This window comes from Panthera leo, chromosome D4 (assembly GCF_018350215.1).
Source record: "Panthera leo isolate Ple1 chromosome D4, P.leo_Ple1_pat1.1, whole genome shotgun sequence".
Lineage (NCBI taxonomy): Eukaryota > Metazoa > Chordata > Mammalia > Carnivora > Felidae > Panthera > Panthera leo.
The window spans coordinates 57,172,501-57,185,956 of NC_056691.1; the positions used below are offsets into that span (position 1 = coordinate 57,172,501).

At 39.3% G+C, this 13,456-nt stretch overlaps 1 protein-coding gene across 3 annotated transcripts in view; it reads left to right on the plus strand.

The window, feature by feature from the left end:
* RUSC2 (RUN and SH3 domain containing 2) overlaps window positions 1-13,456 on the plus strand; it is a 67,058-nt gene that overhangs the window by 24,644 nt on the left and 28,958 nt on the right. Inside the window, exon 2 of one of the 3 annotated variants that reach the window (XM_042914342.1) lies at window positions 1,074-1,223. The exons of the other annotated variants lie outside the window; for them this stretch is intronic. The gene's annotated coding sequence lies outside the window, so the exon portion shown is untranslated. The remainder of the gene's footprint in view (window positions 1-1,073; window positions 1,224-13,456) is intronic. 3 annotated transcript variants of the gene reach the window in all.

The following is a 13,456-nucleotide window of genomic DNA, read 5'->3' on the forward strand; positions in this document are numbered from 1 at the left end:
CGGTTATGAGTCAGCCACAGGCAGGAAGATGATGGAGTCACTGTTACCGTGAGCTTGGCTGATTGGCTGCTTTCTTTGCACTTCAGCATTCCTACCTAATGTGTGGTACATTTTTGTCATTCCACAGCAGTCTGCTGTGCACACGGCCCCTTAGTAGGTTATTTACATCATCTGTCCAGCTGTCAACCTTTTCACATCCCTGTCTGCCTAATAGAACAAGATGAATCTGTGTTAGGAGCTGCCTTTCAGGGAGATGAGTGGGATATCTATCCACAGAGTTCTAGATACTGTAGTCAAAGTGCAAGATCCCTGGGACCCCAATCTATAGGCCCTGAGGGATAAAGAAGTTTTCAGGAAAGATTTTCTGGGCACTGGCTCTAGGCCAGAAAGATGAGGGCTGGTTTCTTGGTGTTTCTATCCTGTTGTGTTATGTCTAGGAAGAGCTTTGGCCAAATAAATTTTCAAGGGATTTGATCTACCTGCTAAAGACACTATGCAAATCAATTAAGGACGAGCCTAACCATATTTTGTTTTAGATATCTTTGTCTTGTAATGTCAGCACTCACTGCGCTAATCTGGAACTTGTGATTGATAAGGCCAAGCTTCTGGTTAGCTGAGAGAAGTCTTTTCTTGATCTTTGTCATTATTCAGATCATTTCAGTGCAGCCTGTTTGTATGTGTATGTATGTGTACACCCTTCCAAAACAGTGTATTAGGTCTCTTGTCCAGGGCCTACCTGACTCTGGAGAATGCTATAAAGAACAGCTCTCAACTGAAATTCTCCTGGTCCCAGAGATTTGGGACCAGACAGCTGGACACATGACAGGTCTGTTTGTTCCCTTTCCCCTTCCCTGTCCCCTGTGAATTCTGAACTGTTTTCAACAAGGCTCGCTTCCCTCAGAATCCAACTTAGCATCCTGGAGAAGCCTGAGGCCACTCTTATAGCAGGAAGCTGTCCTAGATTTGGGCAGTAACCAGTAGAACTTGATACTGACGCCAGAGTGTAAAAATAAACACCTCCTACAGTGCTGTCTTAATCCATTGGCATCAGAGTTGCTATTATTAACCCATAGGCCTCATATGCAGCTGTGATGGGCAGACAACAGCCTGGACAGACCTATCCTCCCAGCCTGGGATCAGACTGTTTCTTTCCTACATCTACTGGGATCTGATCTGGGGCCCCTGGAGAAGCACCATCAGTCTGGGAGCATGCCCCACAACAGGTAATACTAGAGATGGAATAGTATCTTTGGTTTAGGAGAGCCTTAGGCTCCCAGGGCCAGACTGCCAGTCCAGAGTATAATCAGCACAGGCTGACTGATTCAGTTCTAATGCAGTGGAGGGGAAAAAAACAACATAACTCTTTCCATTTCCTTTCAATATTTTAAAGAGGTTTTGCCTACCAGTTCCCTAGACCTGGAGCCTTTAGATTTTCTGGAAAATTGGGAAAGAAGAGAAGAAAGTTTCCATTGATCATCTGCCAAAAATATAATAATAATAATGACCATGACTGAGCACATATCTTGTGTCAGGCGCTTTACATGCAATATCTTATTTAATTCTACCTCAAGCCTTTGAAGGAAGATATGACAGTTTTACAAATGAGGAAGCTGAAGTTTGGTGAAGTTGAGTAACTTCCCAAAGTCCACAGCTAGCAAGTAGTGTGTCACATTTGAATCCAGAACTGTCAACACCAAAATCCATGCTCTGAATCATTACAGAACTGAGGCTCCTGAATACTCAGGACTCAGGCCAGACCTTAGCCACCTGCTTTAGACATTTTTTTAAGTATACATCAATTTATTTTCATCTTAGTCTTATAACTAAAGCAAATACAGTATCTGGTACAGAGAAATGGTCTTTGCTGCCACCTGCTATTGAAGCAGTCCTGGTGCTCTTACCAAGCATGGTAAGCTGGACTGAAGAGACTATTTTCTAAAGTCTATCAGAAGGTAAGTCACCTCTGGGAAAAGGCTTTGAGTCTCATGGAGAATTCTCAGAAACTAGGACCCCTCTGCTGAGAAAAAGGCCAGACTGGAGCCTGGTTCCCTAGGGGAGCAATGCTTTGATGGCTTCTAGCAGTCATGCTGAGGGAGGCGTGTGCTTGGATGATAATATTTCCTTGAAGGGCAGCTAGACTTCTGTCTCTTCTTTCTCCTATCTCCCCCACCCTTTCTCCACAACTGGCTTGTGTAATTCAATCTAGATTCTTCTCATAGTCTACTTCACTGTGCACTTGTGGCCTTTTATTTACAGCTTTTGATAGACTGATAGGATAGCAGCTTACCAGCCTGCGTGCCTCAGTCCACTGCCTTGGGGGAGGGGAAGCGGAGAACACTCTGGCCTTGTTTTCTGGAGCCTAGGGGCCAAAAGGAACAGCTAAAGAAAAAACAAGGGGTTGACCACATTGGGCCTTTTTTGTCCCAGCCAACTTGCTGCTGCAAATACATACTTGAGAGCTGTCCTCCTAACAGAGCACCCCGAGCTGGGCCTAGGACTACCCACATCTGGCACACTGTCTCTGGTCTTGGTGGTTTACTCCTCCCTTTGCTGCTCACCTACACCCAGAATTGGAAGGCTTAATCTCTCCATCTTCCTCCTCCATACCCTCAGCTGAAGAACTTGGTCTGTCAAGGTAGGAGCTAAATCTTTCCTAATTCTCTATAGTTGTCTTCTCTCTCTCCAACCTACATCCTCTAAAGAGATAGGATTTATAGCAAATTCTCAATCTCTGGAGACTTCTAACTGTAGCAATTAGAAGCCAGGCACCTGGAAGTGTGGGTGTGCATGTGTGTCTGTGTATTTTTGTTGAAAGGCAAGAAGACGGTGAGTGGAAGGACGTTAACTAGCACTCTGCATAGGAACCTTTCCTTGGGCTCCAGGTTTTAATTTGGCTTCATTTGTAATTAGAGCTTAAAGGAACCTTAAGAGGTCATGTGATTCAGCCTGCTGCCTCCAAACAGGTGCTATGAGTTGAACTAAGGAAGGAATCAAATAGTTGACCTACTAGAGAAAGCTATACTCTTGATGGCTGAATGAGTAGAAAAGAAGAATTTTTTTTTTACTAGGTATAATCTCTTTTGAGCAGAGAAAGACTCTGGGACAACTAGGTTTATTATTACCGGATTTGTAAGGAATAAAGGAAAGCAACCCTTTATAGTTCAGTGAGGGTCAGTGGCTTCTAGTTTATTCTTTTCCTAGCTATAATTCCCAGTGCTACAATCTCCATTCATTGAATTGGAGCCTTGGGAGCTTCAGGTACAGCTGAGCCTGAGAGGTGAAGGCTTAGGCTTATTAGGGGTTCCACCAGGTTCCACCTGGATATTCTGTCAGCTACTTTGATTACATTAAATAAAGATGCCTGCATATTTCCAGGTCACAAGGGAAGACAGACTTGAGGAAAAGAAGATCTACCCATACCAGGTAGTCCTAGGAAAGAGCCCATTCTACTTCAGAGCCACGCCTTTTGTATAGTGTTTGTATTTGACTTTAGGGAGTGCACTTTGAGCTGAACCTTTCTGTGACATATTTGAGAAGCTGAAAGCAAAGCAAAGCTCTGTGCTTAGAAAGAGGATTCTATATTAGGGAGTCCTCGTAAGGAAGCAGTTGGGTGTGTCTGGGACAACCCTTCAGGCCTCTTCCAACACACTCCCAGCATGCTAGCTGGTCTCATTTGGAATCCAAAATAACATAATATCAGTTCAGAGCAGTGGCCTCCTCAGTTAGGAGCAGCTACATGTAACCAGGAGGAAAGACAGATGAGCTCTGGGTATTATTGGCTGCTATTTCATTTGTGGAATTGGACTCCTGATGCCATAGCCAGGTGCTCTTAAGCATCTAACTTTCTGTTTATTCTTTCCTTGTAACTCCATGCAGACACCCTTGGGTATCACTATTACCACCAGTTCTTCAATCTCCAAATTCTTTCAGCATCTCTCACACATTTCAAAGAGAGGCAGTTATCTTGTAAGAAATTCAAAATCTCCATCAAATCTCAAGGCCTTTAGGGGCGCCTGGATGACTCGGTTGAGCGTCTGACTTTGGCTCAGGTCATGATCTCACAGTTCATGGGTTCGAGCCCCACATCGGGCTCTGTGCTGACAGCTCAGAGCCTGGAGCCTTCTTCGGATTCTGTGTTTTCCTCTCTCTCTCTCTGCCCCCGCCCCTGCTCATACTCTCTCTCTCTCCTTTAAAAATAAATAAATATTTTTTTAAAAATCTCAAGGCCTATAAAGACATAGGATCTTGGCAGGTATGGAGGGTAGTGACACAAATTGATTTTCCTGAATTAATGTAGAAAATTCATTTTTGCCCTCAGAAGTAACTCTGCTATTAGCGCACCTATTATTTTCCACACCTCTTTGATTTGGGAGCCATGAAGAAAGAGAGAAGAGATGATTTCTATCAGTTAATCATTTGTTTCACTCTCCATTTCCCCAACCCAACAAAACATGTTGGACAGTCTTGCCTTTGCCTTTGCCTTTGCCTAGAGGTTTTCAAAATTTCTCCCGCTAACCCACAGGCTCTCCTAGAAGTGCCTTTGGGGACCCCCACAGTGGAGAGAGGGATTTGGAGTGTATGGAGCTCTAGGCCTCCCCTGTTTCAACCAGAGTAGCTCTGTTTTATGTATTAGGACTAAAAAAATTTGAAACCACTGCTTTAACACTTATCCTGAAATGTCTTTCTTGCTGCCTTAGCCCTCTCCACAGACATGTTGGCAATGGTTTTAACAAAATTAGGAGACCCTCAAGTTGGGCTTTTACCCCTGAACTTCCAGCACAGTGCTTCACAGTAGGATGCTTGTGGGTTGATTGCTTGCTTGATTGATTGACTAACTCTTCACATGATATTAATTAATAGCCTCGGAATGCTTCTAGATCAGAGAGAAGTATACAGTAGTCATCCACAGTTTCACTTTCCACGGTTTCAGTTAACCCGTGCACATTCAACCATGGTCCCTCTGGAAGCAGATCCTCCTTCCGACAGTTGTCAAAGGGTCAGTAACCTAGCACAACATCACAATGCCTATGTCATTCATCTCCCTTCATCTTCTCACAGAGGCATTTTATCATCTCACATCATCACAAGAAGGGTGAGTGCAGTACAATGAGATATTTTAAGAAAGACCGTATCCACATAACTTTTATTATAGTATAGTGTTAAATAAAATTGTTCTGTTTTATTGTAAGTTATTGCTGTTAATCTCTTGCTATGCCTAATTTATAAATTAAACTACCACATGTATGTATGTATAGGAAAAAAACATAGTATATATAGGGTTCAGTGCCCTCCGTGGTTTTAGACATCCACCAGGGGTCTTGGAACATAGCCCCTGCAGATAAAGGAAGACTACTATAGTATCTCAGAGTTTATTTGATTTGTTATGATTTGAGCACTTCTGACTTTTCCTACTGAAATCAGTCTACAATTTGTGGTAAAAACATGGCCAGAGGTGTTACCTACTATAGGTTGTTTTTGGTGTACAGGATATCTGACCTAGGTCAACACAAACAAATGTACTCCTGTTGTTTTCCAAAGAAGAGTTTCCTGAGGTGAAAGCTAAGCAAAGAAATTATTGGGAAAGACTGGGAACAGAAGTCTACTAGGATCACATAGTCTTATCTATTTTTTAATACTGCTTGCTTTCACTAAAAATTACCTGCCTGGATAGTTTCCACAACTACTCAGTGTCTTGATTGTGGAAAATGCAGATCTTTTTTCTTCACTGAGCTATACTTAACAATAATATCCATGCTATTTATCTCAATATAAACACATCTGAATATCTTTTTTAGGATTCTTTATTTTTTTGGTTTGGCTTTATTTTTTTTTTTTAACTAACATGTTTTATGAAAGTTATATATACATTTAGTTTTTTAAAAAGCCAAACAACAGGGGCACATTGGTGGCTCAGTCGGTTGAGTGTCTGACTCTTGATTTTGTCTCAGGTCATGATCTCACGGTTTGTGGGTTTGAGCCCTGGATTGGGGTCCGTGCCAACAGTGCAGAGGCTGCTTGTGATTCTCTCTCTCCCTCTCTCTGCCCCTCCTCCCGTCGTGCACACTCTCTTTCTCTCTCTCTCTCTCAAAATAAATAAACTTAAAAATAAATAAAAATAAAAATCCAAATAAGAGAAAATGTACGTTAGTAGGAAAACTGGCAAAATCCAAATAGTCTGCAAATCTAGTTAATGGTAATGTGTACAATGTTAATGTCTTTGTTTTGACAAATGTACAAGGATTATGTAAAATGGTAATAGGAACTGGTTGGAGGACATTCAGGAACTCTCTGAACTATCTTTGATGGTTCAAATATTATTTCAAAATAAATAACTTTCTAAAATTGAAAATTATTCCAAAATAAATAGTCAATTTTTAAAAGTTTATACACAGCAGTAAAGGTCTTCACAATGAAAAAAAGTCAAATAGTGCCAAATATGGGACAATCTGAGCATCAAAATCAGTAATACCAACAGTGGATTATGACCCATTCAATTAAAAAAGAAAGAAAGAAAGAAAGAAAGAAAGAAAAAGAAAGAAAGAAAAGAAAAGAAAAGAAAAGAAAAGAAAAGAAAAGAGCCCAGGAGTCTACAAGAGTCTATACTGATACCAAAGGAAGAAAGGGAGGGAGGGAGGGGGAAAGAAAAGAAATTGTTCTTGTATTAGAATGCCAGCTAATAAACGTAGAAAGAATAATAGCTGATTCAGACAAAAATCATCAATGGATGCTAGCATTTTTAAAGAGTAATAGCAATGCTTTACATTTCTATAAAAACACTATAGTTTATGGAGCACTTTCACACACTGTTTTGAGTAGGCTACTGTTCACCTCTGTAGTGGGGTGTATAATGTATCTCCCATTAGCCTTCATATCCTTTTTTTTTTTTTACCATAGTGATTCCCCATAAAACAGCCTGGCCCAGGAATAGGAATGCTTAGTAGCCAGTGGTTATATTCATATACGTTTTATTTTCACCATCCCTAGACTTTCTAATAATCTCTTGCTACTTGGTTATCTTTGAGATTTCATCCTTTATTTAAAACATTTCACACATAGCTGATTTGTATTCTGTATCTGACATTTTTAATATCTGCAGTCCTTGCAGTTTAAATCTGTTATTTGTTTTCTCTGTTATTCATATATGGTGCTTCCATGTATATTTGTGATCTTTGATATTAACTAATTTTTGTTTGTTTTTTAATTTTGAGAATCCTGTCTGCTTAAGCTGAGGTAGTTTCCTCCAGTGAAAATATATATCTGCTTCTCCCAAAAGTTGGGGGGAACCACCATCCCTGGATCACTTGAACATACTTCAAAGGTCTCAGCTTAATGTAGGAGTCTCAGGTTTAACTCCCTCACCTTTTAGTTGTCCAAAGGCTTGTCATTCTGACCACAATTAGAATGTTTTGGGAACTGGCCCACAAGGAACCCTGGCCCTCCTCCTTGCTTACTCCACAGCTCATGATTTTTCTCCTTTTGGGGGGATAGGAGGAGTAGCCTTAGAGATTTCTTCTGTTTACCTGAGTCCTAAAATGCTTTAAAAGGTGTATGTTATATAGGATCTAGGTTTTTTGCAGTAGAAGGGTCTCCCTTAATATCTTGTTCACCATATTCAGGAAGCAGAAGTTACTGTATACAATTTGATATCCTACTTTTTTTTATTAGCTTTTAAGCCTTTTTCTATACTAGCCTTCATAAATATCCAATAGAATTTGATATTTAGAATTTTTTTTTTTAATTTTTTGCTGTTGCAAGTAATACTGCAGTGAACATGATTGTGGAAATGTCAGGTAAATCTGGGGTTGAGGACAGAAAGAGAAAGCATACCTGTTATTCTGGGCAAGGGTTGCAATCTCAAATGCTTTATAGGATCAAGGAAAATAATGCAAAATGCAAATGAATAAAGTGAACCTGGCTAGTTACAAAACTCCATGAGGAGTGATGGGAACATGTCAGACGGAAGGGCACATGCCTATCATATGAGGGCAGCCACTTCTCAATTCCAGCCAGTTGTTACTATCTGGAAATGAGGGCCTGATACATGGTCAGTTTTTTCAAGCAAGACAAACTGAAATCCAGATTTTTTTTTTAATTTTTTTTTTTTTAGAACTCTCCAAAATTTTTATATATTTATTTTTTTATTTTTAATATTTATTTATGTTTGGGAGAGCACAAGTGGGGGAGGTACATAGGAGAACAGAGGATCTGAGGTGGTCTCTGTGCTGTCAGGCTGACAGCAGCAAGCCTGATGTGGGGCTCAAACTCATGAACTGCAAGATCATGACCTCAGCCAAAGTCAGTCGCCCAACCAACTGAGCCACCCAGGTGCCCTTCCAAAATTTTTGTTCTTATGGTGGCATTTTTACTGTGCAAGCGACATAAAACCTATTGACACACAAGATGTGACTGTCACGCTGTCACTTTGCAACATATGGTCTAAGATCATGACTGGGAATAAATGGTAGGGAAGTGCTGACTGAAGACACAGCTGTTTAGTCATCTTTCCATCCGTGGTATGAAAATGGAGAGAAATGAGGGGTTAAGAGTTTAAGATCTTGGCACTGAGAATTTTTTTATTAAGTCTCAGCTTTTTGGTTTTTATCTTCCTTCCTTCCTTCCTCTCCTCCTTCTCATCAGATGTGCTGTTCTCAGGCTAAGCTAAGCTCCCAAAAGTTATCTTGGGTCCAGCTAGCCTGCTGGGCTTGCCATCCAGTAGCTTTATCAAATAAACATTGGTGATGCCCTACTAAGTTCCAAGGTTTTGTGCTAATAATTACCTATCAAGATATAAGACACAGCCCCACACTGCAAAAATGTGCTGTCATGAAGAGATAAATAACAAAATAAACTGGCCAAGGTTTGGTACCAAATGAGTTGTGCAGACGATTGGTATTGAAGTTCAAGAGAAAATTCCTGTGATTAAGAAAAGCTTCCAGGGCACCTGGGTGGCTCAGTTGGTTGAGTGCCTGACTTCGGCTCAGTTCATGATCCATCTCTCAACTCCTCATGGGTTCAAGCCTTGCGTTAGGCTCTGTGCTGACAGCTCAGAGCCTGGAGCCTGCTTCAGATTCTCTCTCTCTCTCTCTCTCTCTCTCTCTGCCTCTCCCCTGCTCACACTTTCTCTCTCTTTCTCTCTCTCTCAAAAATAAACATTTTAAAAAGAAGAAGAAGGGTGATGGGTATTGAGGAGGGCACCTTTTGGGATGAGCACTGGGTGTTGTATGGAAACCAATTTGACAAAAATTTCATATATTGAAAAAAAAAGAATTAAAGAGGATCTAAATAAAAAAAAAAAAAAGGAGGAGGAGGAGGAGGGGGAGCAAGAGGAGGAGAAGAAAGAAAAGCTTCCAGACATGGTAGGCTTTGAGCTAGGTCCTTGAAAAGAAAAGAAAAGAAAAGAGAAATAGGGAGAGAGTATTCCAGATGTCTTCCTAGTGGAGTAAGCCAAAACTCAGAATTCAGAATAAATTTGGCATGTAATGGAACATGGTTCGATAAGTAGGAAGGAATTTTGAATGTCACATTAAGGAATTTGGATTATCCTGTAGGCAGTAAGGAGCCATTGAAGACTTTTTAGTAATAAGGTGATATATTGAAGGCTGTGCTTTGGGAAGATTAATCTTGTGTCATTAAATAGGATAGCTGGGAGGAAAGAGACGGAATGAAAGCACTAGAAAGCATGAAGCTAGTAGAAAAAGTATATAATAATTCAAAGGAGAGGTAATGCAGATCTGAATTAGAAAGATTGGGAGTAAGAGTGGGAATTTGAGAGGCAATATAACAAGTGGTTAATAAGAACACTGACTTTAGAATCAGACATTTCTTTATCTGAATCTCAGATCAGATATTTACTGACTGAGTTATCTTAGGAAGATTTTTAATATCCCTGAACCTCATTTCTCATCCATAAAATAGACATAATAATACTTAGCTTAGAGAGTGGTTATATGGATTAAATGAGATAATGTAAGTTAGTGCTTAGCATAATAGTTGGAATATAGTAAAGCACAATAAATTATTAGATCAATGCCGAAAATATTTGAAAAAAGATTCGGCATGACTTGGTGATTGAATGTAGAGAGAGTCCAGATAACTCTTAGTGTTTTCAAGCTTGTGTTTGTTACTGATAGTCCAAAGAAGGCTGATTTGAAATAGAAAAATCAGTTTGACTTTAGTTAGATGTGTCGAATTTGAGGTAATGGTAAAGTGTCTAATAGGCAATAGAGATTTGATTCTGGAAGTTCTGGAAGAATGTAAGATTTGGAAATCAGTGGCATAATGGGAAGGGCCAAATACTTCTCAAGTTGAAAAGACTTCACATCTGAGCCTTGCTGTAAATCTACATTATTTTTCATTATTTGTAAAATTTTTAAATTTGAGTATATTTGACTATAAGTCTACATTTAAAAGTGTGCCAGGTATTGGTTTATTAAACCATGAAGAATGATCTAAGAGGAAGAACTAGGAAGATTAAAGCCAAAGGGAAAAGAGGGTTTTAATAGGAGAAAATAGCCAAATAAAAAATTTAAATAATGTAAGTTCAAAATTAAACTATTTCAGACCAAGTATTACAAGACAGACAGACTTTAGGTAGTTAAGAAATGGTTAGGGAGAAAATAAAGTTAACATAATCTATTCTTTTTATTTTTTTTATTTTTTTGAGAGAGAGAGACAGAGTGCAAGTGGGGGAGGGGCAGAGAGAGAGGGAGACACAGAATCCGAAGCAGGCTCCAGGCTCTGAGCTGTCAGCACAGAGCCCAATGTGGGCCCATGAGCCAAGTGGTGAGATCATGACCTGAGCCAAAGTCCCACCCAGGCGCCCCAACATAATCTATTCTTTTAAGAATTTTTGTGTTGAAAAAAACAGGAGAAAGAGGGTATTGTCTCAGGTCCTTGGGTTGACATGCCAGTGATGCCAGAAATGCCTCTGCTTTCTGTATACCTGAAATTCCATCACCCTTACCCAGTTGCAGAGACTTCAAAGACTTCTGTCTCTGTGGAGCTGAGCAACACTGTTCATTGCTGCTGCAGCTTACTCCTTTTAACAGATTAATGGAGATATAATTGATGTACCATGTTTCACCAGTTAAAGTATACAGTTTAGTGTTTTTAGCATATTCACAGAGTTGAGCAACTATCACCACAATCTAATTTTAAAACATTTGCATCATCCCACAAAGAAATCCCATACCTGTTAACAGTCACTCCCTATTTTCCCCGTTCCCCAAGTCCCTGTCAGCCACTAGCCTACTTTTTGTCTCCGTAGATTTGCCTAATCTGGACATTTCATATAAATGCAGTCAAATCATATGTGACCTTCCATATTTGGCTTCTTCCACTTAGAGTAATGTTTTCAAGGTTCATCTATGTTGTAACATGTTTCAGTACTTCATTCCTTTTTTTGTTGAATAATATTCCATTTTATGAACATATCACATTTTACTTATCCATTCATCTATTGAAAGACACTTGGTTGTTCCCACTTTTTGGCTATCATGAATAATGCTGTGAATATTTGTATACAAGCTTTTGTGTGAATTTTTGTTTTCATTTCTTTTGGGAATATCTCTAGGAGTAGAATTTCTGGGTCATATGGTAACTCTATATTTCACATTTTAAGGAACTTCCAGACTGTTTTCCAAAGTGATTGCACCATTTTACAATCCTCCCAGCCATGTATAAGGGTTCTGATTTCTCCACATTATCATCAATACTTGTTATTGTCTGTCTTTTAGATTTTAGCCATTCTAGAAGGGTGAAGTGGTATTTCATTTTAGTTTTGATTTGCACTTCCCTAATAACAAATGACATTGGAATTCTTTTCATGTGCTTATTGATGATTTTTATGTCTTATTTGGAGAAATATCTATTCAAATCCTTTGTCCATTTTTTAATTGAGTTATAGATCTTTTTATTATTGAGTTGTTAAGAGTTCTTTATATATTCTGGATAGAAATCTCTTATCAGAAATATGATTTGCAAAAGTGCCTGGGTGTTTCAGTTGGGTAAGCATCTGACTCTTGGTTTCAGCTCAGGTCATGATCTCACAGTTTATGAGTTCAAGCCCCTCATTGGGGCTTGTGCGCTGCCGGCACAAAGCCTGCTTGGGATTCTCTCTCTCCCTCTCTCTGCCCCAACCTTGCTCGTGTTCTTTCTCTTGCTCTCTCTCTCCCTTCCTCTCAAAATAAATAAATAAAACTTTAAAAAAGAGAAAGAAATATGATTTGCAAATATTTGCTCCCATTCTGTGGGTTGTCTTTTCACTATCTTGATTGTATCCTTTGAAGCACAAAAGCTTTAAATTCTTATGAAGTCCACTTTATGTTTTCTTTTGTCACTTGTACTTTTGGCATTGTGTCTAAGAATATATTGCCTGACTCAAGGTTATGAAGAATTACTCCTTTTTTTTTTTTAAAAGCTTTCTTTTAACAGATCTTTTTTACCCCCACATGAAACAGGGGTCTTCTCTTCTAAGCCATTTGAGTCAGATCTGTCTATTGCTCACTCTCATTTACACTCAAGGCTCATCTTTTTTTATACTACTCATGTTCAACAAGACTTGGACTCACCATTTTCTATCTGCCCAAGCACTGTGCTAGGTTTTGTGGGAAACACAAAATAAAAATTCTGTCTTATACGCTGGATATTGGGCAAAGATGAATTTAACTTGGACTTTGCAGTTAAAAGAGACATTAAAGTGGATATGAAAAAAAGAACAATAAACACATGAAAAGACAAATGATTTACTTAATCAAAACTGTTTGTGAACTAATGCTACTTTTTCATGAATTTTGCAGCAGTATGCAATGAAATGAGAAAAGTAATGATATGCTTATTTTTATGAAATGATGATAGTTGATGCAAAGGTTTTTTTTAAGTTTATTTATTTATTTTGAGAAAGAGAGAGCATGGCAGGGGCAAAGAGAGGGAGAGAAAGAGAATCCCAAGCAGGCTCTGCACTGTCAGTGCAAAGCACAAACCACGAGATCATGACCTGAGCTGAAATCAAGAGCCGGTCACTTAACCAACTGAGCTACCCAGGCACCCCTATTTTGTTTTTTAATGATGCTACTTGGCAATGTAAGAAATTGGCAATCCCATATTGATTTACTGAGTTTTGTGGGGTTCTTTTCCTGTCTGTAAAACTCACAGCCTGTAGCCATAGGTTCAGAAGACAGATCATTTCTGGCTCTGGGCTGATCAGTGAAGACTTGGCGGATGAGTTGATCTGAGCCTTGTAGATTCTGAATAATTCTGAGTAGAGATCCAAGTGTAACAGGTAGGAGAATCTGAACAAAGGCAGCAGAGTGGAAATGAGATTATGGGAATACTACTTGGCAATGAGAAAGAATGAAATCCTGCCATTTGCAGCAACATGGATGGAACTGGAGGGTATTATGCTAAGTGAAATAAGTCAGTCAGAGAAAGACAGATATCATATGTTTTCACTCATATG